This window comes from Furipterus horrens, unplaced genomic scaffold (genome assembly GCF_987537825.1).
Source record: "Furipterus horrens unplaced genomic scaffold, mFurHor1.1.pri manual_scaffold_7, whole genome shotgun sequence".
In the NCBI taxonomy this organism is placed as follows: domain Eukaryota; kingdom Metazoa; phylum Chordata; class Mammalia; order Chiroptera; family Furipteridae; genus Furipterus; species Furipterus horrens.
In genome coordinates this window covers 107,914,791-107,938,974 of record NW_028327177.1, presented here as the reverse complement: position 1 = coordinate 107,938,974, position 24,184 = coordinate 107,914,791, and the positions used below count along the sequence as shown (strand labels likewise).

The 24,184-nt window shown below is 48.0% G+C and overlaps 1 protein-coding gene and 1 long non-coding RNA gene across 2 annotated transcripts in view; one reads left to right on the top strand and one right to left on the bottom strand.

Annotated features, from left to right (window-relative positions):
* Positions 1–2,849: 2,849 nt before the first annotated feature.
* LOC150005016 (uncharacterized) lies at positions 2,850–4,939 on the bottom strand. Its single transcript, XR_016512415.1, has 2 exons — positions 4,583–4,939; positions 2,850–3,833 (listed from the first exon to the last, which is right to left on the bottom strand). It is a non-coding gene; the product is annotated as an uncharacterized LOC150005016 (long non-coding RNA).
* Positions 4,907–24,184, top strand: part of PXYLP1 (2-phosphoxylose phosphatase 1) — a 71,934-nt gene continuing 52,656 nt past the window's right edge. The window contains exon 1 of the mRNA XM_090284253.1: positions 4,907–5,031. The gene's annotated coding sequence lies outside the window, so the exon portion shown is untranslated. The remainder of the gene's footprint in view (positions 5,032–24,184) is intronic.

The window sequence follows — 24,184 nt, the reverse complement described above, 5'->3', positions numbered from 1 at the left end:
ACTGAAAAGAATGTAAAATGATATGGCTCTGGAAAAGTTTGGAAGTTGCTTAAAATGTTAAACATATGCCTACCACATGACCCAGTCACGCCAATTCCTAAATATTTACCTAAAAGCCATGAAAGCATGTGGCCACTGGTATAAGTATCAATACTTGTACACAAATGCTCATAGCACCTTTATTTGTAATAGCCCAAACTGGAAAGAACCCAAATGTCAACTGACTGATAAACAACTTGTGGTATATTTTGACAGTGGAATAATATTCAGCAAAAAAAAGAACAAATTATTGCTACAACCATCAGAATGGATGAATCTTAAAATAATTATGCTAAGTAAGCAAAAAAGCCAGAAAAAAAAAGCATGCATATTTTGTGGTTTCATATATATTAAATTCTAGAAAATGCAAACTACTCTATAGTGATTGACAGTAGATTTGTGGTTTGGACTATGGTGGTGATGGAAAGAACCAAAGTGGACAAACTGGGGAAATATTTAAAGAGAATATGATTAACCAGATTTGGAAAAGGTCTAGACCTTTTGAGGGATACAAGAGAGAGGGATGTCTTTCATGTCCCTGGTTTGCAGTCTAGGAAAGGTAGTAGGGGTGGCACTTCCTAGGACAGGAAACACCAGGTCTGTCTGAATGTCAGAGGGAGAATTTAGTTTTAACATGATGGAGTTTGTGGAAGGAGGTGCAGGTGGAATCACTTAGTAAGCAGTTGAACCTTCCGGTCTGTTGCTCAACAGAGACCTGGGCTGGAGGAAAGGGATCTCAGAACCCAAGTCAGCTCAGCCAGGGCTCCCAATTTGAGTAACCTGAATACCTAATACTGAGAGAACGGCTTACCCCAACTGGCTTTGGAAGGCAAGTTTCAAAAATGTTCAAACTAACTATCGGATAAATTTGCCCAGCTCCTCTCTTGGAATACTGAGATGTTTTATTTTATTTTCATTCACACACATGCACACATACACAGTAAGAGCAATACTGCAGTTCAGTGACAAGGACCCTGTAGTCCTGGCTCTCTCACTGTCACTGTGATTGATTTTGAACAAGTAGATTACCCTTTTTCTTGTTTCCTCTGGGCATAGAATTCTTTAACAGCCATGAGTTTCTTTCAGCATTTTAAGGATGTTTTCAAGCTTCCATCTTTTCTGTTTTGGGTGCTAACTGCAAATCTGGGATGTAAGCTGGTTCCCGGCTCTCTAATGAACATGAAATTCCAGTTTTTGTCACCATGGGGCCATGGGACTGCAGAAAGCACGACCAGGTTCCCACTCTCCTCTTGTCTCCTTTCTGGTTTTCTAATTGTACAGTGATGGGGATGGACTCTCGGCTCATTCATCCAATTTTTATAAAGTATGTGCCAGGCACTGTTGTCGATGAAATAGATACCCCAAATTCTTGTTGTCCTTTTATGATTTCTCGATGAGATTTTCGTGAGTTCATCTAGTGTTTATTTGTTTCTTTTTTCCTTAGAAACATCTTTTGCCTAGGCTCAGGGTTTAGAAGACAAAAATGAATATTTAGACCTATGATTCAGCAAATTACTTCAGTTCTTCGTGGGGTTTTATTGTTGTTGTTTTGTTTTTTCCTTGAGGTCAGGTTCGAGAGCCATCTCTTATTTTTTATTTAACATGGTTATTTTGTGTTCTGTTTTTTCAATTTTGCCTTTCTAATTAAATTTCACCCAGAAAAATGGTAAAATGAGTTTTCCCTCCCTCGTTGCTCTCAGGAAAGGAAGAGGCGAATACAAGAAGCCTGCTGGGGGTGGGGACAAGGGGTTGCAGCTGGTAGCTGAGAAAATGAATCATGCATACATAAATAAGAGAACAGACCACCCCGGAGCTGGGAAGCTCAGACTGGATTGCAGTTTTTAAACATATACATGTGTTAGGGAGAGTTCAGCATTTTTGCAAGAACCAGAGAAATAACCTTTAACCCTGGGGTTGCCAGCAGTGGTGTGGAAGCGTTTATGGGACAATCTTCTCTTTTTATATGTTTGATATTCTCTACTAATCAACAGAAATATTTTATAATTTTTATTTTCACCTTTATTTTCGTGTACTTTCCCAAGTTTTTACAAGAAATGGGCACTCCTTTTATAATCAGAGAAACAAAGTCTATGGTAAATGGAATTTTAAAATGTAATATTTGTAACCTAGATACTGTAGTGGACACAAAATGCTTTGTGCAGATGTCTAATTCTGTTGTAAGGCAGGAGTGCAGGCAGCACAGACTTTGGAACTTAGAGCCTGGTCCAAATAAAGCACCCCACTCCCTCCCCAAGAGGACTCCCTAATATTGTTCTTACCTCCGTCTGTCCTAGATGCTTGTCTAACCCCAGAGTGAAGGCCCTTTAATGGTGAGGACAGAAGTCCATTGTTTCTCTATGTCTACAGCACAAATCAAAGGAGGCTGTGTAAACATCTGCTCAATTTTTGCTCCACGGATTGAAACTGAATTGAAGATGGGCCCTGTTCCTATCTGCTGTCTAGGCAGCAATGGCTGGTGTAAAATCCATATGCATGACTTGGGTCAGCCTGGGCCTATTTTTATAAGATGGGTACATTCTGCTTCCAATAAATTTTGAGAGTTTCCCTGGAGCCAAGATGTGTGTGTGGAAAGGATGACGGAGCAGGCTGGGAATAGAAAGGGGAGACCATGGTTAGGAGCCAAAGACACTGTACTTTTTCATCTCTGTTTTACAGTCATCAATGGGTGTGCCTGCTCCTCTATCAGACAAATAATGATGCAGGAACCAATGTGTCAGGCACTGAGCTATGGGCTTGGGCTACTCAGGACTGACTCTCTTGCTTGCAAGTGACAGAAAAACCGATTCTAATTTGTCTGGGGTAAAGTGGGAGATTTATTGGACATATAATTGAAAAATCCAGGTCCTGATTTTAGGCATAACAGAAAGCTGCCTATCTCTTGACTCTGCTTTCCTTGGGGTCAGCTACCATCTGACACAGCCTCTCCAAGTGCTGGCCAGATGGCCACTGACTGTGTCCCACCTCCTCAAAAACCACAAAGGGAAGAGACTTGATGGGGGTAATGGTCTTGAGATGCTTCCATATTATTTTCCCTGTAGGAACCGTCTCTTTTTCTTTTCTAATAGCTCCTTCCTCCTTTATGGCTCAGGTATGAGGTGTCATTGCCCCGAGGGGCAGGGCAGGATGAGGGTGGGTACCACTCAGAACCCAAAGTCCACAGGGAGGTGGGAGGGGACAACATTTTCCAGAATGGAAGGGAGCATAGAAGCTGTCAGGGAATAGGGATGGTGAGGAAGAGACTGGAGAAAGTGAGTCTAGGGAGAGTATGCCAGGCTCCCTGAGGAGCCTGAGGCCAGGTCTTGACCTAGGGAGAGATATGGTACAAAGACTGACATCCCAGGTAGGTTGAGGAGGAAGCTGAAAGCAGAGAGCACCTGTGCTCCACTTCCTGTTTGGAACTCTGCCCCAGAATGGCCTGGGCCAGCACAGCAAAGTAAAGTGTGATGTGGCATATTTTGTGTGGAAATGGTTCTGGATGGTGTCCCTGAGTCACCTTTAGTCCCCCTGTGACAGAGAAGGGATCCAGGAGCAACCACATGCTCCTTGTGGAGGAAGAGAAGGTAGCTGAGAGAGAGGGAACCACTCGCCATGGGATCACAGTGGCTGGGAGAACAGGATGGACAGGCGACTCAATCCTGCCCATCAGAATCAGGCCCAAGGCTTTTTGGGACGGGTTGACGAAGAGCAGCTGTTTTCCTGCTGGACTTGTTGCTGGGAGTTTGTGAACCTGTAGCTGCTGGGCGCCTCATGTGGGGCCTGAGAGTGTAGTTCACCTGGAAGGAATCAAAGCAGAGAGGTAAAGGGTCCCTGAAGTCTTCAGTCCCTGGAACTAAATCCTGGGCTCTCTATTTACACAAGACAACCCTTTTTTTTTGTTAAAGCAAGTGTGAGTTGAGTTGTCTGTCATTTACAGCAGAAGGTGCCCTGACTAAGCCCTGTAGAGAGGGAGGCAGCCCCAGCAAGGGGTGGAGCCTGGAATTAGTGGGAGGATCATCAGGAGGAGCCTGTAGAGGGAAGAAGTATTGGGTATGGAGGTCTGGACTGGGAGGGAGGTCACTGGGAGGGCTCGTGTAGGTAGTCAGGGCAGAAAGGAGCTGAGGACAGTGTAGCATCACAGGAATGTCTAACTGAGTTATAGAAATAGGTCAAATGCTCTGCCTATCTTCAGCAGCCTCCAAGGAAGCCGCGGGGCGGGGAGGGGACAGGGAGGCGGGCTTCCGGGACGGCTACCTCTCCCAGGAGCCTGCAGCCCATCCCAAAACAGAGTGGCAGCCCGGTCCCACTGGGCCGAGCCGGATGTGGTCGGCACCGGAAGAGAAGCGTGGAGTAGGTGAAGGAGGGGGTGGAGGGCTTAGTGGTAAGATTGGTGACAGATTGGGTCCACGCGGCAACAGTCACCCAGTGGAGGCGGACCCCGAACATGCGTGCCCAGCCCAGCACCATGACCAGGGCGGCGCCAGGCCACGCACACAGCCCAAACGCATCCACACTAGGGTCTCAGGCGGGTCGCGGGTTTGTGTACCAGGGCCTAGGCGAGCGTCGGCGTCATCCCTGATCCCAAGTTCTGCACTGTGAGGCGCGCAGGAGTTCTGCGTGCATGTGGCTGTGGTCCCTGCGCACTCAGACGCCCTTTACCGTATCCTTCGCCTGCCGGCAGCTCTGCAGACTGGCTCGTCTTTGGGGGCTGCGTCTGACATCCAAGAGTCGGAGCCCTCTCCACAATCCGTTCTGCGCCCTCCTCCTCAATCGGGCTGCAGCGCTTCACTGCCTCCGGGGCGGAGCTCGAGGGCGTCTGGCGTGTGGCGGGCCAAGCGCAGAGCGCGGCGAGGTCTACAGGGGGCGCTGTGGGCTGTCGCGCTGTCCCACTGTCTGAGCGCGGTCCTTACCTCCCCTTGCGCCAGGCAGAGCAGGCGGCGAGCGCCAAATCCGCGCGGAGCAGCGGAGCAGGGGGCCCTGCCGCGACCATGGGCGGTGAGCGCGGTGAGGGCTGGGGCCGGGCTGGTCGCCGTTGAAGCTGAGCGGCGGAGAGGCTCGAGGCGGGTGGGCGTCCCAGGGTCTGGGGTTCTGAGACCGAGGGGGTCCTCTGGACGCGCCGAGGCCGGGACCACCCAGCAGTGTCTCCTGTGGAAGAGTGATGGGGGTGTTGGGATGGGCTTCCGCCGGGTCTGAACCCCGCGACTAATCCCCCTCCCCCATCCCTGCACCCTTGCCAAATCCCAGCCCAACTCACTCCCTCTCCCTAAGCTATCCCCTTCCCCAAGCCACCCCGGCGCGCCCCATGTCCCAGCCCTCGCCCCCTCTCCAAGTTCCAGCGCCCTCTAACCCTGCCTGCGATTCTGCCGCCCTGTCCCCAAGCCCTCGCTCCCTACCTCCTGGCGGGCGCCTGGTCCACCTCTACCTCCCGCTTCTCCCGCTCCAGTCCTGCGCCTCTCCTGCCTCGCCAGACTCCACCCGAATCCCCGCCCTTCCACCCCTCTCCTGCTGGCCCCCACACTCCTCCCACGGGATTCTGGCCCCAACTCAAGCTCCCCGGGTGCCCCTTCCCAGGCAGTTCCGAACCCACTTGTCTCCAGGTAAGGAGGCGGCGACAAGTTCTCAGCGTCCTCTCTGGGGGTGGGGCTGGCTCCTCTTGGCAGCTACCTGCGCAGCGCGCCTTCGAGTGTCCTGAGGCCGCGTCGAGGGTTGCTCCGTGCGTGGGCTGACAGGCCTGGAAGCTCAGGTTAGGACTGCGTGGTTCCGATCCATGGCGTTGCTTTTGCTCATGAACTTGAATACATCGCGATTCTTTAAAGAAACCGGCTTTGTCACACAAAATTTCATCTGCTTAGAGCAGGTTGCTTTCTTTGTGGCTGCATAGGTCTTTCAGGTTGTACCTGTGGTTGGTTAAAGGATTAGCGGTGCAGGCGGATGTGGAGCCATATTTTCCCGCTTTGGCTCGGCGCTCAGCTGTAGCCGAGGAGCGAGGCTACACCGCCTGAGGGTCCAGTGTCTTCGTGCGAAGGCAAGGATGCTTTGTAAGCATTCACAAAGCGAAATCAGGGGAGATGTGGAATCAAATTGGCGCGCAGGGGGAAGTGTGAGGTGGATGGCCAAGGGGACCTCAAGAGGGCTTCTCAACGTGGGGACATTTGTTGCTCTTTGCAGAGGGCCCTCAGTGAACCCTAGTGTGGAGCAGACAGTGCCCAGCCCAACCCAGCCTCGCAACTCAACGTGACTGCAGACGGGGCTTGGCCGCAAGTCCTTCTCCTTAGAGAGGCTGGTGCCCAGGCGGGACTTCCGTGGGAAGAGAGTTTAAAGCAGATGCTTTGCCAAGCCTCGTGTCCCCTGGAGAGAGGTGGAGATGCATGGTTACAGCCTAAAAGCCGGTCGTGAAACCGCCCCTCCCTTTTCCTGGCTTTCATGGAGGCTTGGATTAAATAATTGCCTATTGCAGAAAAATGATATGTAGGGCGTACCTCCCTTTTAGGGACTGGCTTTGGGCCGGCCCACCCTTACCGATGCGTGGGAGGCTGCTTTGGGGCACCAGGGGCAGGATGAACCACCTGGCCTCTGGAGCCAGCTCTCTAAGCACTGATGAAACTGCAGTATGAGTAACTTTATTATTATTGTTGTTGTTGTTGATTGGCTTGAATAGTAATTAGCTCAATACACATTCACACTTGAATAGTAATTAATAAGTAATTAGCCTCAGGTCACACTGGGGCTCAGAAGACTCCCTCTGAGTGTCCACAAATTCCCGTGGGCATCTCCTCAGCACTCACCACTGCTCTCTGTGATGAGTGGTTGACTCTTGGATGCTCCCCTGGCCAGAGACGGGGTTAAACGATCTCTGTGGCTCAGCACCCAGCCTGGCACCCTCTCAGTGGTGGGTACCCAGTGTTGGTCTAAAGAAATGGACCCTCCTCTTGAATCCAGTATATCTGAGTCCATAACCCATGGTTTTTCATTGTGCTGCACTATCTTCAAAATGCTACCCTTAAATTCATCAAATTTGAAATATATATATAATCTCACTAGGGGCAAACTCATTTCTGTGTGTATTTGGGGCAGACAGCTCGACTTATAGGTTAGGCTCTGACTGCTGGGTTCTGACCTCAGTGGGCTCCCAGAATTTCCAGGAAGGATATTAGTTGCCATTATTCCAGAACTGGGGTGAGAACATGACTGGCCCTCTGGGGACCTAAGGCTGTTTGCTGAGAGGTGAGTCCTCCCCAGCTTAACTGATAGGGCCCTGAGCTGTGGCCACAGCCCCGTTCTGCGTCCCTCATCCTTGCCCACGAAAGTGGAAGCACTTGGTGACCTGTCACATTGTGGAACCCACTGGCTGCCTCAGATTGTACCATCTTAACCCCAGTGGCTGCTGCCCACCCCAGATAACTGCTTCCCCTGCAGAGTTGGGAGTGTCCCTTCTTGCACGTTTCTGGCAATATGGTTTGCAGCTCTGTTGAGGGGAGGAGGCAGGTGTTTTTGGATGGTGCTTCTGTCAGAGGTGGCTGTGAGCCACTGGCAGATGGAGCCAAGTGCAGTCTTCTGCCCTTGTCAAAGGTCAGCCCTGGAGAATACAGCTGGAGACTGAGGGGATTGGAATACCTTGTGCCCTTTTTTTCAGGAGTCCAGGAGGAGTCGGAATTCAGAACGTCACTTGGGTGCAGGAAGCTGCACTGCCCACAGGTTCATGGCTGTCATGGGCTTATCTTTTTTACCCAGACTGTCTCTGTCTCCAGGTCTGGCTCTTACCCAGAATTCCTGCAGCTGGTGAAAATCTGTTTTCTAGAAGAGGTTTAATTAATGCCTGCAGCTCGTGAGTGAGAAAGGGAGGGAGGAAGGGACTGAGACCAACTGCTATCTGGAGGTGGGTAGGCAAAAGATGGGGGAAGACCCAAAGTCCTAAAAATTTGGAGGGGAAGACTTTAGCCCTGGAGCAAGGCTGTTGGTTGGTGGATTAGGACTTGTGCCCACACATTGGCGCAGGGGTTACCTTAAGAGCAAAGCACTAAGATAGGAAAAATGGCCCTGCAGTAACCTGAAATAAGGTTTGCTGGGCCCACCCTTCTAGTTTTAGAAGGCTTTGAAAGCCAGCTGAGAGTTGAGCTTAGCAAGGTGGGAGAGCACTGAACCATTTTAAGTTTTTGAATGAGGGTTGTGCCTCCTTGGTTATGATGGTCTGAGCGCCATGGGTCTTGGGAGCCACTTTATACCTAAGATGCGGAAGGGAGAGTCCAGGGAGTTGCAAAGGGAGAGACAGCCAGAAGGGTCCATGCATCTGCATTTAGGGGTTGAAAATGAGACTCCAGCTGCCTTCTGCCAGGGTTGTGGGCATTTTGACAGAAGCAGCCTCCCAGGGCCCCTTCTTGAATCTGCTGGGTAGCCTTGCAGATGGATTAGGGCCTGGAGATACTGCAAGGCAGCTATGAGAAGGCACCTGCGAACCCAGAACGAATTGCAGGGTCTGCTCTGAATCCAAACGGTAGGTGGGCCAGGGTGGCCCCACTGATCCACAGACTGCAGCCTGCTAACCTCAACCCCCAGGACCAGCAGGCTGCTCTGAATGCCAGGGCCTTGTTTCAGGAAGCCACTGGCTTTTGGAAAGGAAAAGGTCAGTCAGCTTCCTTCCACAGCATGGAGAAAACTAATGATTAAAAAGGCACTGAGAGCCCTGGCTGGTGTGGCTCATGGGTTGAGCATTGGATTGCACACTGAAGGGTCACTGGTTCGATTCCCAGTCAGGGCACAAGCCTGGGTTGCAGGCCAGGTCCCCAGTTGGGGACATGTGAGAGGCAACCAATTCATGTTTCTCTCCCTCCCTTTCCCTCTCTCTAAAAATAAATAGAAAAAAAATTTAAAGGCATAAGAAAAGAAATTAGAGGAGCCTTGTGGAGTAGCTCCTGCAGTCCAGAAGCCACCTGCACCTGTATCCTCTTGGCTGGGTCATCTGTGCATCCCTCTGTCCCTCTCTTCCTCCTTCTCTCCCAGCCCTATGCATCTACACTTAACGCATCTGTGGAGCCACGGCTGTGCTGGTTCTCAGGGTAAGGGGGAGTTTGCACAGCTCTAACATCTACTGGTAGCAACTATAGGAACTTGAAAATTCTGTTGGTTTTCACAGTCACTTCCCCAACTTACCACATTTCTGTATTACCAGACACCCCTTTGTCATCTGCTTACCACTCTGTGGGCCTCTGTGTATAACTGACTTCCTTGGAGAGAGCTATAATCAATAGCATAGAAACCAGAGGTTTAAAAATGAGGCTGAGTTGAAAATTATCACACCTAGTTTTCACACCCCCAACCCTCCCGTCCTCTCCACTCCTGTGTGTGGTTAGAGTTCTCATTTGTATCAAATTTATGAATAGTTTGAATACTGTTTGTTCTCCCCCTCAATTATATGGGGACATGTGTCTTTCCAAACAACAGAACCACAGCTGACTTTTTTTTAAAGATTTTATTTATTTATTTTTAGAGATAGGGGAAGGGAGGGAGAAATAAAGGGAGAGAAACATCAATGTGTGAAAGAAACATCTACCACACTTCAGTTCACAGGCTGACGCTCAATCCACTGAGCCACACCAGCCAGGGTCAGCTGACTTTCTTAGACCTACTTCATTCTTGGATCCAATCCCAAACTTGATGCTTTCAGAGATACAGCAATATCATTTTGAGCTTTTTAATTATAAAATAAAATGAAGCTCTTGCTTGCTAATTTTGTCATCTACTAATATAGGAGAATCTAAAGTTAGACTAAAACAGTTACTGCCTCATTAACTCTTTATGCTTCTAAAGTGAACAAAGCAGTTGGATTAAGGTAGAGAAGAGTTATTAAAGTAATAGAAATGTATGGAAGCTCAGGGAGACAGGCTTGCAGAAATAGATTGTTAAATCTTAAACATGGTTACTAAAATGTGGAGAGGCAAATAGGAACTTTTACAGAAGTATGGACATGTATAGAATTTTGACAAGTATAGATTGATGGGTATAGAAATTTTTATCTGCTATTGCAGTAAAATATACTAATTATTATGATCATACATTATGTTTATAAAATACCATATCATATAAATAGGCAACCATGTCTGTGATCATGTTCGATCCTTCCAGCAAGTCTGGGGCTTTCTTAGAAATGGGGAAACAGAACCACAGGGTGTTTAAAAGTCTTCACCTAGAATTCATGTATTGTGAGCAGAGAATACTATGTAAACCTAGATAGTCGTGATACAGTTGCTTGATAGCCTAATGTGGTTACATTGTTATTCAAAAATTATAGGTGGGCTCCTGCTTAAGTATCAGTTTTCATTAAAAGTCAAACAAACAGAAACAGTGTATGTTTAGCACCACCGGAAACCTCCTGGGAGGATTTCTCGGGGTTTGTGGACGTCAGGTGTTCCCTGTCGATGACTTCCTAATACTACAGTACCTGGCTTTGGTTGTATATTCAGCACATTGCAGTAGTTAAGAGTGTAGATTCTGAAGTTAGAGACTGGCTTTGAATTCTAGGTTTATCATTACTAGTCTTACACCCATGGGCAAGTTACTTAACCTCTCTATGCCTCAGTTTCCTCATTTGTAAAATTGGGATGATAATAATACCTACCCCATGGTATTATTGTGAAGCTGAAATGAGATTGTATATGACAAGGACTTAGAGCAGTGCCTTGCACATGGTACATGCTGTTATTACTATTTATCCATTCCTTAAAAATACGTTCTTGGTACAACAAACTGCACTGATATAATGAATACAGGAGAATGGATAAGACACACAGTTACTGTTTCTTATGGAACAGAGTACTTTATGCTTAAGTTCATAGCAAAGAACATGAATAGTAAGTAGTACAGACATCTCCCAGGCACTCAACTGGCTCTTGGCCACCTATCATGGCCATGAGAGACTAGGTCATGGCCTATAAAGGGTTGACCATGTTGGGGTGGGGATGATGATCTTTAGCTGGTATGCATTGGTATTATGTGGTCTTGCCAGCTATTTAAGATTGAAACTCATTTGATTGGTATGGGTCTGACACATGCTGGTTATTAATATTTTAACTATCATTCTTGGCCTAAGGTTGCTAGTGGGAAGTGTGCTATGAGGCCATAAACTCAATATTTACTCACTTGGTTTGCTAGCAGTGTACTTGATCCTGGTCAACAGCATACAGCTCTGACCTGTTTTGGACTTGGCTCTTCAGCAGCCCTAGAGCCCACGAGATCATCAGAGACCCAATTCTCTGAGGAATGGTATAGCTGCTCTGGCGGGTAGGTAGAGGACCCCAGGCAGAGGGCCAGACAACCAAATTTCCAGTGTCTGCCTTAGCCAGAACCTCCTTGACAATGAAGGTCTCTGGGAAACTGTGTTGATAGGCTTGGGTTTAATAAACCAGTCCTGGAAAGGGAGATTCTTCCTCCTCAGACCTCGTCCCCATTTGCTCCGTGTGTCCTACCAAGAAACTCCCGTCTGGCAGCCTGCCCACCCAGCCCCTGTTGTCACAGCTGGCTCAGGGCCCCTGCTGCCTGTCTGGGGGCTGGAGAGACCGCCTGGGATTGCTGCCTCCAGAACCTGAGCGCAGCTCTACCTTGGGCGTGCAGCTAGCATACCGTCTGCACTGTGTTGCAGCGCTTCAGGCTAGTAAGTCGGCAGTCAGCCTGGAAACCTGGTCATCAGTTCTCTTAAGGGGGAGCCTGCTTATTTTTATTCATGTTCAAACTACTGGAGTTTGAAGTCAAGGAGACTTTGTCTTTTTTAGTTTTTTTAAAATACTTGCCCCACACTTGGAAAATAAATGGCAAATAATCCTATTCATTAAAAAAAGAAAGCATGTATTTGTTATGTAAGCAGAATTGAATTAAAAGGAGGAAACCCCTTTCTCTAGTTTCCAAATGGTTCCCCAGGTGCTCTGACTTCTCTGGGCTTGGCTGCCTCTTGATTTCCCAGATGGGTCATCTTTTGTCGCCACTTTGTCTGTCTCCTTCACTCTTCCTAATGGAAACACAGACCAGAGCAATCAAAGCTTGGACATTTATGGTCAAAGGTCATGGCAGTTGATTTTTTTTTTTTTTTTTCTTTTGCTCTGTCTTCAAAGTGAAAAATTACTGTGCCTTCTTTGAGAAAGAAATTATGTTTCAGAAGATAGTTAACATCAGCAGACGAGAAGATCTAAGCAAGGTTGCCTCACCCTCGGCTCACTTAATTTCTGGTATTTCTAAGTTAACAGTGTATGATTTTTTTATTTTCTCCTCTTGTGATCTTGCTCTAATGACTGCTGATTATCTTGAAACAGCTGCATTGATTGATGGTGTTGAACAACTCGCCACACAGTGAGTAATTGCAGTTGGCTTCGCTGAGTGTAGCACATTCCTTTGACTTGCTTTCCAGCTTGAGGAGTGTTTGCTCTGTGTGCAGAGTGCCAGAAAGGGAGTTGGGAACTCCTTGCTTCTGCCCGCCCACCACCCAATGCTCACACTCCCCCGGGGACATCATGAGTCATCACAGTATCCAGTTCCCACTGCTTTAGGACTGTCCTCTCATGGGCCCCTTCTCCCCAGCTCCTGGGAACTCCTGGAGGGCAGGGGCCACCCCAGCTCATCTCTAAACCTTCAGTCCTTGGCACAAGGACTGGCATGAAATAGGCCTTAATAAATGTTGGGTGAGTGAATGAATGAGTGGCTGCAAAGCAGTTAGGATTGTGTTTGGCTACAAGTAATAAAAACCCTACCTTAGTGGCTTAAGCAAATAACGGTTTATTTTTCTCACGTAACAAGATGTCTGAGGGTAGGTCGTTGCTGGCATTGGTTTCAATAGCTGATGTCTGTCTGGAAGGGCACTTCTGTTATTTTCTTGGCCTTTCCTTCCGGATGGCACAGTGGCTGCTACGGGAAGGAGGCTCCAGCCACATTGGTGCCTTTTATCAGGAAAGCAGACATTTTCCTCAGAATGCCTAGCAGACTTCCCCTGACATTACATGGCCAGAACTGACATGACCATTCCCAGTTACAGGTGCTATGTGAGTGTTTAGCTGGGCACAGTGCTGCACAGAATAGTTAGGTAGGTTCTCTGCTGAAAAACAAACCAAATATGTTCAATGGCTCAAATATGATACGAGATTTCTTCTTTGCTCACACAAAGTCCAACATGGCTGTTCCTGATCAGTGGATGGTCTCCTTCCAGGGGTAATTCAGGGACCTGGGCTCTTATGGCTGCCATGCTTTAATCAGCACAAGAGGAAGGAACATGGGGGTGGTGTGGGGGAGGAATTTATGGACAAGGCTTGGAGGTGTTGAATTACTTCTACTGACACTCCCTTAGCCAGGGCTCAGTCACATGGCCACACTTCCTGCAAAGGAGCCTGGGAAAGGTGGTCCAGCCCTGTGCCTAGGAGGAAGACTCCGTGGGTTTCGTGATAGCTGGCAATCCCTGTCACACTTCCCCTTCCCCAAATCAGGATCCTCTTAGCCAGGAAGAAGGAATGAACATTGACGGGCAACTGGGTGTGTCTGTCTTAGAAGGAACACTGTACTAAGGAGGCTTCAGCCAAAAATAGTCTTTATGTATTCCCAGATCATCTGTCTTCAATCCGTGCTTCTGTTCCCACGTTTGGGAACTGGGGCCAGCAGGACAATGGAAGGCCCTCATTACTCCTGTATCTTCACCAAGGGCATGTTCTTAACAGCTTTGTTTTATTTTATTTTATTTTATTTTCACTCTTTTCTTTGTTTTTTGTTGTTTTTAAAGATTGTAGTTATTTATTTTTAGAGAGAGGGGAAGGGAGGGAGAAAGAGAGAGAGAGACATGTATCTGTTGACTCTTGCATGCACTGTGACCAGAGGAGACCAGGCTGGCTATCCAGGCATGTGCCCTGACCAGGAATTGAACCAGTGACCTTTTGCTTTGCGGGATGATGCTGAACTTACTGAACCACACCTGTCAGAGCTGTTTTTAACAGCTTTGTAGGGATGGGTTCTAGTTGATCTCCTTCAGCAGTAGGAGTTTACCCCGGAAAAAAATGGCATTCACGCCCCTCCCCAAGCCAGAGGAGCCTATGAGAGCTCCTTGCTGATGAGCCTTACAAACTCCCCACTCACCCAGCCTTCCAAAGGTTCTCCTGCTGTTCAGCCCCAACCCCAGCCCACATCTGGGGGCGATGCAGAGGAGAGGATGCAGCGAAGAGTGAGCTGTGCTTCCCACTCAAGATTCATTGAGAAATATTTTCCTGATCATTTCCTGCTGTTTCTTCTCAGTAAACATGAATGAGTGATCCATTGATCTACTGGGTTTTCATGCTTTGTTCTTGTTCGGTGTGTTGTAGGTTTCTGTGCCAGCATCCTTCTTGGTGCCCTTCTTTCCTCCTTCCCTTCCTTCCCACACACACCTACTTAGCACCTGCTGCTCACTCAGTTCTGTGTCCGCTCAGCTCTGGGAGAGGCACGCAAAGAAGGTGACAGGAGTCTGTGATGTTGATGAGTGTTGTGGGAGGGCTGTGGTTGCCCAATGCTGGAGAACCTCACCCAGCCTTGGGGTCAGGGAGGGCTCCCAGAGGGAGGTGGCATTTGAGCTGAGTTTAAGGATGAGCAGGAGTTAACCAGATCAAGAAGGCCTCTGGACCAAGAGATTGAAATGGGCACAGGCACTGAGTTATGAGAAGGGGCACATGAGGTGTCAGGGAATAGCGAGTAGTCCAGTGTCCCAGAGTTTGGCTGGTGTGGTGCGGTCGTTCACTCATTTAACACCGTAGTGAACAAGGCAGCTAAGGGACCCGCCAAAAGGGAGCTCAGGGTCTGGGACTGTATGTGAGCGGGGATGTGGCTGCCGAGGAAGTTGGCCGCCCCGTGGGGAGGGCCTGGCTGCTGTCCCATACAACGGTCCGCCGGCTTTGCTGTTGGAGGCCGTAGGACATGGGCTCCCTTTCTTGTGCTATTGTTACAGGAGGAACTCCCGGAAACTCAGTTCGGTTCTTCTTGTCAATGCAGTGAAGAATTACAGATCGGCAAATCTATTAGCGTGCAAGCAGGGTTTATGGGTGACCCGTTCTCTTCCTTGTTAAGGTGGGGGTGAAAGGCATAGGCAAAGCAGGATAAGGGCGGCCAAAGGCCAGGGTGGCCTGAGGCCAGGCGGCCAGAGAGAGCCAAGAAAGAGAGTCATTTGTCTGGAGACCTTATATAGTTGGCGGGATGGGGTGAAGAAGTTACATATTGATTGACAGGTAATGATGGTGCCAGCTTTCCCAGGGGAGAGTCTTTTAGCCCAAATCCTTATGTTGCTGCAGACACCACCATTTGTTCATCTTGTAAAACAGATATGTGACTTGAGGCAGTTAATTAAAGTTGGGGCAGTTACCCAAAGTTATTTATGGGCTCTTTCCTAAGCATTAGGGACCTCCTCGTAAAACAGATAGTGACCAGAGGTAGGCATTTAACCCAGGTTAAATGTTTTATGGGCTTCTTTCTTTGGGCACTGTGGGCCCTTTCCCATCTCCCAGGCCTTGGGATGAAAGCACAGTTTCAAAGGCTTTCTTTCCCAGATAGTGGAAACAATACGTAGAATTTCCAGGACTGCCCTCCTCCCGTGTTAGCACAGTGTTTCCTGTGACTTTGGAACCCCCAGCAATCTTTATCAGATCAGGCCCAGGACCGCTGAGTCAGTGGGTGAGACATGTCTCCCCCCTCCTCCCTGCCTCGATTTGCTATCTATCCTACTTAACACTATCACGTCTCTTGCCTTGTCCTTCTGTCTTTGATTCTTATTGGTCCTTTGCCCAGGCATTACTCAGGCTACAAAAATAGAGACTGGCATCAGAACCCTAGCATGTAGTTCGTGGGGAAAGTTGAAACTGTCATTACATATGAAGACATGTGCAAGCCAGATTTTTTTGATGGTGCACTTTTTTGGAACTCCAAGGACACGGTTCTAAAGTAGCCTTACTTTTTTTTTTCTTCGTTTTAACTCATACCAGTAATTCTGACCACTCAGCTCAGAATATGCACTGCTTATGCCTATTACCCGCTCTGTGAGCACATTGAAATGAACATTTAATGCTGAAATCCACCAAGTGAGGGCTTGCCTTACCATGAGGCGACCTGGTCAGGGGGGTCGGGTCACCTCCCTGAGGCCCCCAAGGTGCTTCCAGGCGGTCCTTCAGGGGTCCCTGTCGGTGGAGGACCGCAGGCCTCACTGCCTGAGCAGGCAGGGGCTCTCACCAGCCTGCGGGTTTACTCCACCTCCCTAAGGACTTGAGGGCTGAGCCAGAGATCGGCAGAGTCCTCAGCAGCATTTATTGTGATGAACGGCCCCAAGGGTGATCTCCTTCATTCTTTGTGCCCAGCCCTGTTTATTAGGGTGGGATTGGCAGTGCTGGGGTGCCAGTGCTGATTGTAGGCACTTGTTTCCCGGTAGGGTAACTCAGACCAGTCCTGTGGTGTTTCCTGGGAACCTTCTCGGTACTAAGGGCTGTAGGGAATGCACACCAGTAAAATGAGGAGGAGTGTTGTTACTGCCTTGATGCTGCGATTTATAGTAAGAAATATGTACTTGTTCTTCACCCCTGTTTCTGGCACAGAGCTTCTAAAACCCTAGGAATTTCCTAGGAGGAGAACAATGATGGTGTCTTTTATGTTAATGAGTTGCCCTTTGGCAGAGCCTCCAGTAGCCTAAGCAGGGGGACTGGTTGCTAAGAGGTCCAATCCTGTGATTAAAGGGTTGGAACTTTCAGTCCCACCCTCAGACTTCCAGGGAGGGGAGAGGGGCTGGAGGTTGAATCACTCACCAATGGTCAGTGATTTAATCAACCACGCCTCTGTAATGAAGCCTCCATACAAACCTAAAAGGATGGGATTCAGAGAACTTCCAGGTGGGTGAGTGTGTGGAGATTTGGGGAGAGTGGTGGAGGCGGCAGTCCTGTGGGACTAAGCCCTTAACCAGTGAGGTCTGATGCTGCCTCCAGGTAGATAGTGTCAGGATTGAGTTGAATGGTAAGACATCCCACTGGTGTCAGAGAATTGCTTGGTTGGGTGGGGGTTGGGGAGACACCACACACATTGGTTTTAGGTGCAGAATCATTCTACTCTGAGTGCTTTCCAATAAATATCTCATCTAATCCCTTCCACAACCCCATGAAGTGGGTTATTCACATTCCACTAGAATGTAAGCTCCATGAGGGTAGGAGTTTTGGAATGATTTGGTCACTACGGATCCCAGTTTCTATGACTATACTTGGTATATAGCAGATGCTCAGTAAATATTTCTTGTATGAATAATTGAATCATTATTTACAGATATGGAAACTGCAGCTCAGAGGTGCCACAGCTGCCAAGTAGTGGAGTAAAAGGCCTTGGTGTCAGACCCAGGGAGGTACCATGAGCTATGACTTGGGAACCCCATAATCATTGGCCTTAGGATATGGGTTACTTCTACAGCAGAACTGTAGGGAGGTCCACAGCCTGCCTGGCCTGCCATTCTGACCAAATGCAGCACAACCTTGGTAAAACTCATGAGTTGTGTAACAGTGAGCTGCAGTCCCTTATATGTCAAGGCCTAGAAGGTTGTCTTCTTGCTGCCAGTGTTGGGCTATAACTTGAGGGCAGGCATGGATGGTGGGTAATGAGTACACAGGAGTGTATTCATCAGCAGCTCCTTCATTCTGTCATGCTCATGTTCAGGACCCTGTGACTCCCTGCTCCTAGAGGGAATCTAGTCTGGCCCTAACCATTCTCCACCCTGGTCATTGATGAGTCACTGCCTAAAACCTGCCCTCAGTCAACAGTACAGGGAGGGGTGGGCTTTGCGGCAGCCTCTGTACCAATGCGCACATTGTTCAGCTTCCTCAAATGCCTGTTCACATGGGGCATGCCCACTGACGTCCTCCTTGCCCTTTCAGCTTTAACGCTGTTTCTGCCTCTTCCCTGAAGCCCTCTTGTGACCATCCAGCACTTAGAGCTCCTGCCCCCAGCCCCTGTAGCCTCAGCCTGTCTGTAACAGTGCATTTCTTGATGGTGTTCCTGGAACCCTGGGTTCTGCAGGTGAGTGGGGCACGGGGTCCCTCCTAAAAAAACTCTGCTTTTATCTTTCTCACACATCAGGTTCCATGCTGCGTTCACTTTTGAAAGGAGGTACTCTTTTAAAACCTCTGGTCTCTTTATAATCTGCCATGTACCTGCCTGGTGACTTCTTGCTTAACTACATTGTTTAAAAATAATTTAAATGAGTTTTACAGCTTGCTTTTCTTTCTGATTGTAAAAGTGATACAGTATACAAAGTCTGTCCAGAAAAAGTCCAGCCACTGTTAATATAACAACAATGGTTTGCACAACATCGATGTAACCAGGCAGCCAAGGAGAGTAGACTGGAATGCGCATGCGTGAACAATGACATCTTCACTGTATGTACTAGTTAGTGAGCATGTGTGGCCATTACATTCAAAATGACTGAGCAAGTAGGGCAGCAAATTTGCATCAGATTTTGCATTAAGCTTGAATATTCGTCAGTAGAAACGATTTCGATGATTTAAGAAGGCTGCAGCTGTGGGTAACTGGTGATTGGCAGCTTCATCATGACAAAGCACCCACTCATGCATCACGTTTTGTGCAGATTTTTGGTGAAACATCAAATCACCCAGGCAACTCAGCCCCTCTAACAGCCCAGATTTGCCGCCCTGTGACTTCTGCCTTTTCCCAAAACTAAAATCACCTTTGAAAGGGAAGAGATTTCATACCTTCGTGAAATTAGGAAAATATGATGGCAGCCGAGGGCGACTGGGAGAACTGTGTGAGGTCCCAAGGTGCCTACTTTGAAGGGGACTGATGCATCGTTGTTCTATGTACTGTGTTTCTTGTATCTTGTATCATCTTCAATAAATGTCTTTATTTTTCATATGCATGGATGGATACTTTCTGGACAGACCTCATATATTTTTAACTTGACAGTATCTCCTGGAGGTTTGTGCACATGCACACCTCTTTCTTTTTTTAAGGCTGAATCATGTTCCATTGCATGGACGAACATTAATTTTTCAACCATTTCCCTATGGGTGAACATTATCAGTTGTTTTCAAATTTTTATAATTAGTTCTATTTCTCTTTGTACATATGAGTGAACATATTTTGAGGATACCCAGAATGTGAATTCTTGTGTGTTTGTTTTAATGAGACTATCACTTCTTCATGAATTCTATTCCAGTTAACCCTGAGGGTGAACAGTTTGCCACTCCCAAATATACCTTTTAGGGGATTTGATTTTTTTAAGTTGGTTACTTTTAAGATATCGTAGAGGTTCAGAACGAGCCTCCCCAGAATGTGTTACCTTAGTATGCAGATTCTTTCCAACTAATGACAAAGTCCAACAAACGTAAGAAGAGTTTTTATCTCCCCCTTACCTGCTTGTAGGAGTTCAGATAGAAAAATGTGCTTAAAGGAAAGGAACTACCTTTCACCTTAGCATAATATGAACTATGTGTGGCGGACAGGGAGGAACCTAGCAAAGTCTTTTTTCAGACCCTCTGTGTCCCGTTGTTTCTGGGTGGGCAACAAGAATTTGTTTACATGTTTGCTCCTCATCTACCTGTGAATTGCCTACCTTCCCTTTGAAGTACAAGCCACTACCAAGCCGCCACCCCCATTCTCCTTAGTTGAGATGGCAAATAAGCCTCAACTGCCTGATTTGTCCTGGGGTCCACTGTTCTCACAGAACCCTTGTATGTACATATGTAATTAAATTTGGTTATCTCCTCCTGTTAATCTGTCTCATATCAGTTTGAATATTAGGTCAGCCAGAAGAACTATGAGGGAAAAAGAAGGGGAATTTCCCCTTCCCCCACAACCCTCTCACCAGCAGTGAGAGAGTTAATCCCCATTGAGACTGGCATTCACTAGAGATAAGTGATCTTATTTTTTGCCAAGCTGAAGGGTGAGAAATGCCATGTCATTTTTAAATTTGTATCTCTTTCCGTTTTAGTTTTCCAAGTATATACATATATACATTTTTAAAAATTTAAGAGTTTTGCAGTACATAGTTCTGTTTTTTTGTTTGTTTGTGTCTTTTGTACATTAAGTCACCTTAAAATTTTCACACTTTCTTCTCCAGGGCATTGCATTGTCTTCAAAACCTCAGTTGTTCAGGAGTGCTGTCTTACGGAACTATTGCAATCACCTGGACTATTCTGTATCTTAGTTTATGTCTTTAATCTTCAAAGACCCTGTGAATGACCAGTAACAGAAAAGGAAGAAAAGTGGGATGAACACCCTCTGCAGAGAACTGACACAGGGTCTGTCCAGTAAATAAGAATCAAATTAAAATCTGAACTAGATGTTTGCTCAGGGGCTCATCCCTTAGGCATTTGTCAGGGAGGCACCTAAAATATTGCCGTGAGCTCTTGTTATACACAGACATTGAAAACTACATGTTAAATGAAGAAGCTTCACTTTTTCATACGCTCCATTATGAAAAGCACAGTTTTGTTTGTTGTTTGGATGGAGGGATTATACTTCCAGAGCATTTAATACCAGTGAAAATGTTCGTGGCAAAAACAGCACCAGGTGTTAGACCGGTGGAGTCAGACCAGACCTCAGGTTCACCAACCTTGATACTTGAGTTCTGGCTAAGAAAGAATTCAGCATCAAGACTCAAACTGGAGGGGACTCCTATGGGCCCTTGAGGTGGACTGGGGTCTCCTCTCCCCCTTCCTTCCCCCTTCCCCTCCCTCCTCCCTCCTTTCCCCTTCCTCCTTCCTCCTTTCCCCTTTTCCCCCTTCCCTTGCTCCTACAGGCTCTCAAGTTGGACCGGGAGATTCCCTCTTACCTCTAATCCCTGTCCCTCCCTTTCTTCAATAAACCTGGTGTGAAATCCTAAAAAAAAAAAAACAAAGACTCAACTGTAAGCAAAATATGCTTAGAAAGTTAGAGATAGTGAGCCATAGAAGAAACGGGTCAGGAAACAAGTCACAGAGCCAAAAGAAGGGCCCTTGGAACATAAGAGAGCGAAGGGTAAAGGTAATGCACCTGTGGAGGAGAGGGGGACAAGAAAGGCAGGGTAGTTCTCCAGAGAGGGAGGGGGATTGCATGGGGTCCGCCATCCTATGGGCTTTTAATGTTAGGGATTTTAGGGGAGGTCCCAGGGAGGCTCTCAATAGAATATTCATAAGCTTTCCAGGTGTGGCCATGGTCTCCACTGATTGGTCAGCACAGGGCAGGGGTCATTAGTCAATGTACCTGGTCCTCATGTCAGCCATGGCATCATTTGTCCAGTTTTGCTGCTTTTCTGCGCCTGGAGCTGAAACACAACTGAGGTCCAGACGTCCTCGCTGGAACTTAATGCTTATGGGAGGGGCTGTGCAAGGGCTAGTATAGGGGTCATATGAGGCTATTCTCCTGCCCCTTGTTCCTCCTCTAAGGGGTCTACCACATGACTACCAACATGCCAGGGGAGGAAGGGTTAGGGGAGGGTTCGGACTGCATGACCAGCGATATGTAAGGGCAGGGGGACTAAACCACACGACCAGTAATATGCTAGGGGAGGGAAGGCCACCCTGGGGGCAAGGTCCTTGCTTTCCTAGTTTTGCCCATTGCTGGACACCTGGGGCTTTCCACCCTGGTGACCTTCTGTTCCTGGCCTGTCGCCCTTGCTCTGCTCATGTCTGTCTGTCTCTCTACCACAAAATATCCAGGAGGCAGTGTGATGTAATGGAAATAGTGTTGAACTGGCAAGTCAGAAGAGCTGGATTCAGGTTTGAGCTCTTGCCCTGACTGTTGTGTAAACCTAAAGAAGACACTCACCCTCCTGGGCTCCCTGGGGTCTGTGTGGTGACAGTGACCAGGATGTGAGTGGTCTGGAAAGCCTGGTAGAGGATAGACTAGTAGTTAAGAGACCGATTCTAGCTCAGTATTAATGAGAATTCTAAGAATTAGCCCCTTCCGATCATGGAATTTGTTGCTGTGGCATCATATAAAACAAATATCAGGTTTTTGTCTGGGGTTCCTGGCACACAACTCCTAAAACCTTGGCATCTCCAGAGTGCAGAGCGTGTCTTTTATATGCTAATGAGATGACCGTTGGCTGGGGGCCCCCAAACAGCTTTAGAATGCAGGCTGGTTGCCAGAAAGACCTAGGCGTGATTAAAGGTTTGGAACTTTCAGCCGCACCCCCTGACCTCCAGGGAGGCAGAGAGGCTTGAAGTTGAATCCAGGCACCAATGACCAGTGATTTATCAATCATGCCTCTGTGATGAAACCTCTATAAAAAGCTCTAAACAGCAGGGTTTAGAGAGCTTCCAGGTCTGTGAGCACATTGAGGTGCCAGGAGGGTGGTATGCCCAAGAGAGCTGGGATGACCTGCCCTTGCCCCATAACTTCCCCTATGCACTTCTTTCCTTTGGCAGTCCCTGAGTTGTATGTATCCTTTGTAATAAATCTACAGCAACAGTAAGTAAAGCTCCTTACAGAGTTTTGTGAGCTGTTCTAGCAAATGACTGAACCTGAAAGGGGTGGGGGTGGTTGGAAACTCCCTCCCCACCCCTGGACTTTGTAGCCAAGCTGACAGAAGTGGGTAACCTGAGGGCCGCATACTTGCCAGTGGCGTCTGATGTAGGGGCAGTCTTTGGAACTGAGCTGTTATACCTGTGGCATCTGAAGCTAACTTGGGATAGTCAGTGTCAGAACTGAATTGAATTGAATTGTAAGACACCCAGCTGGTGTCCAGAGAGTTGGAAAATTGGTTGGTGTGAGTAAAAAGAAACATACACATTTACTGTCAGAATTGTTGTGAGTGAAAAAGCTGAACCGTATGTTGCTGGTCTTCAGAAAACTTCTGCGATGGTCAGCCAGCTCAGTGCCAGGCTTTGTCTAGCACCAGGGACACACTTGTGAACAGATCAACCCATCACCACTGTCAGGTGGCTTATGATAATGGCAGGAGACAACCAGCCAGGAATTTCAACATGGTTTTTCGTCTGTGTAGTGATAGTACTGGGAAGTGTCATGGAGAAATACAGGGTGACCTGAGAGTGTCCGACAGGATGCTGATCCAGACGGGGGAGTTCAAGGGCAGTTTCCCTGAGAAAATGATCTTTGAACTGAGATCGAGGGCTGATCAGGAGTTAGCAAGGTGGGAAAGGGAGACAGTCAGAGGAGAGGTAGCATGCTAGCTGCTGAAAGGCAGAGAAAACGGGTTGCTGGTGGCTGCAGTGAGCCTCTCCTCAGGTCATTCATCCGTCCAGTCATTCATCCAACAGATATTCATTGAGCACCTGCCCTGGGCCAGGCACTGGGGATACAAGAGTAGGAGCAAGACTGACAAAGTTCCTAGCATCATGGAACTCATTATTGCTGCATAACAAATTATCCCCAGCTTGGCGGCATAAAACAACCATCATTTTACTGTTAACTTTATGGTCTGGAGGTGGAGTGGGCCCAGCTGGTGTTGCTTGCTCAGATCTCAGTTATGTGAGCAGTGGCTGGTCTAAAATTGCCCGAATGTTCCCTTGCTCAGTGTCTGATGCCCAGGCTGAGAAGACTCGGACAGCTGGGACTGCTTGGGCATCCCTGTCTCGGGTGGCCTCTGACCTGGTTTCTCCAGCATGGTAGCAGCTTCAGGGCTCTGAAGCAAGCAGCCCAAGCCCGGTGAATCTGCATGGAAATTTTTGACTGGCCTCAGAGGTCACACAGCGTCATTTCTGTCCCATTCTACTCATCAAGGTAGTCCCGAAGTCTGCTCAGGAGACCGAGAGCCCCCTCTTGATGGGGAGGTGACAGAGAATTTGCGAGTGTGCTTTAAAACTACCAAACACTGCCCTTCTGAGCATTTCAGCCTTCGCTTCAAACCTACCTGCCTGCCTTGGCCACCAGAGGCCTCCTAAGAAGGCTGTTAGGGTCTGTGTCCTGGCTCCAGCCTGCTCCTGCTTCCCCCACCCGCCCCGGTTCCCCATCTTAAGCAAACTCAGGAGCAGCAGTTTCCTTCATCTCAGGGTCTTTCTTGTGGGAGTTGGTGCCCCTCATGGACTGGCACCCCAGGCACCTGCCCCCCTGCCCCACTTCCTAATCGGGTTGTCAGAGGACATGCATGACACAGTCCCCAAGTCCCCAGGGAGCAAAGCTCTGTCGTGGGTCCGAGAGATGGCCAAGATTGGGAGGTGGGGGGTGGAGGCAGGTTATA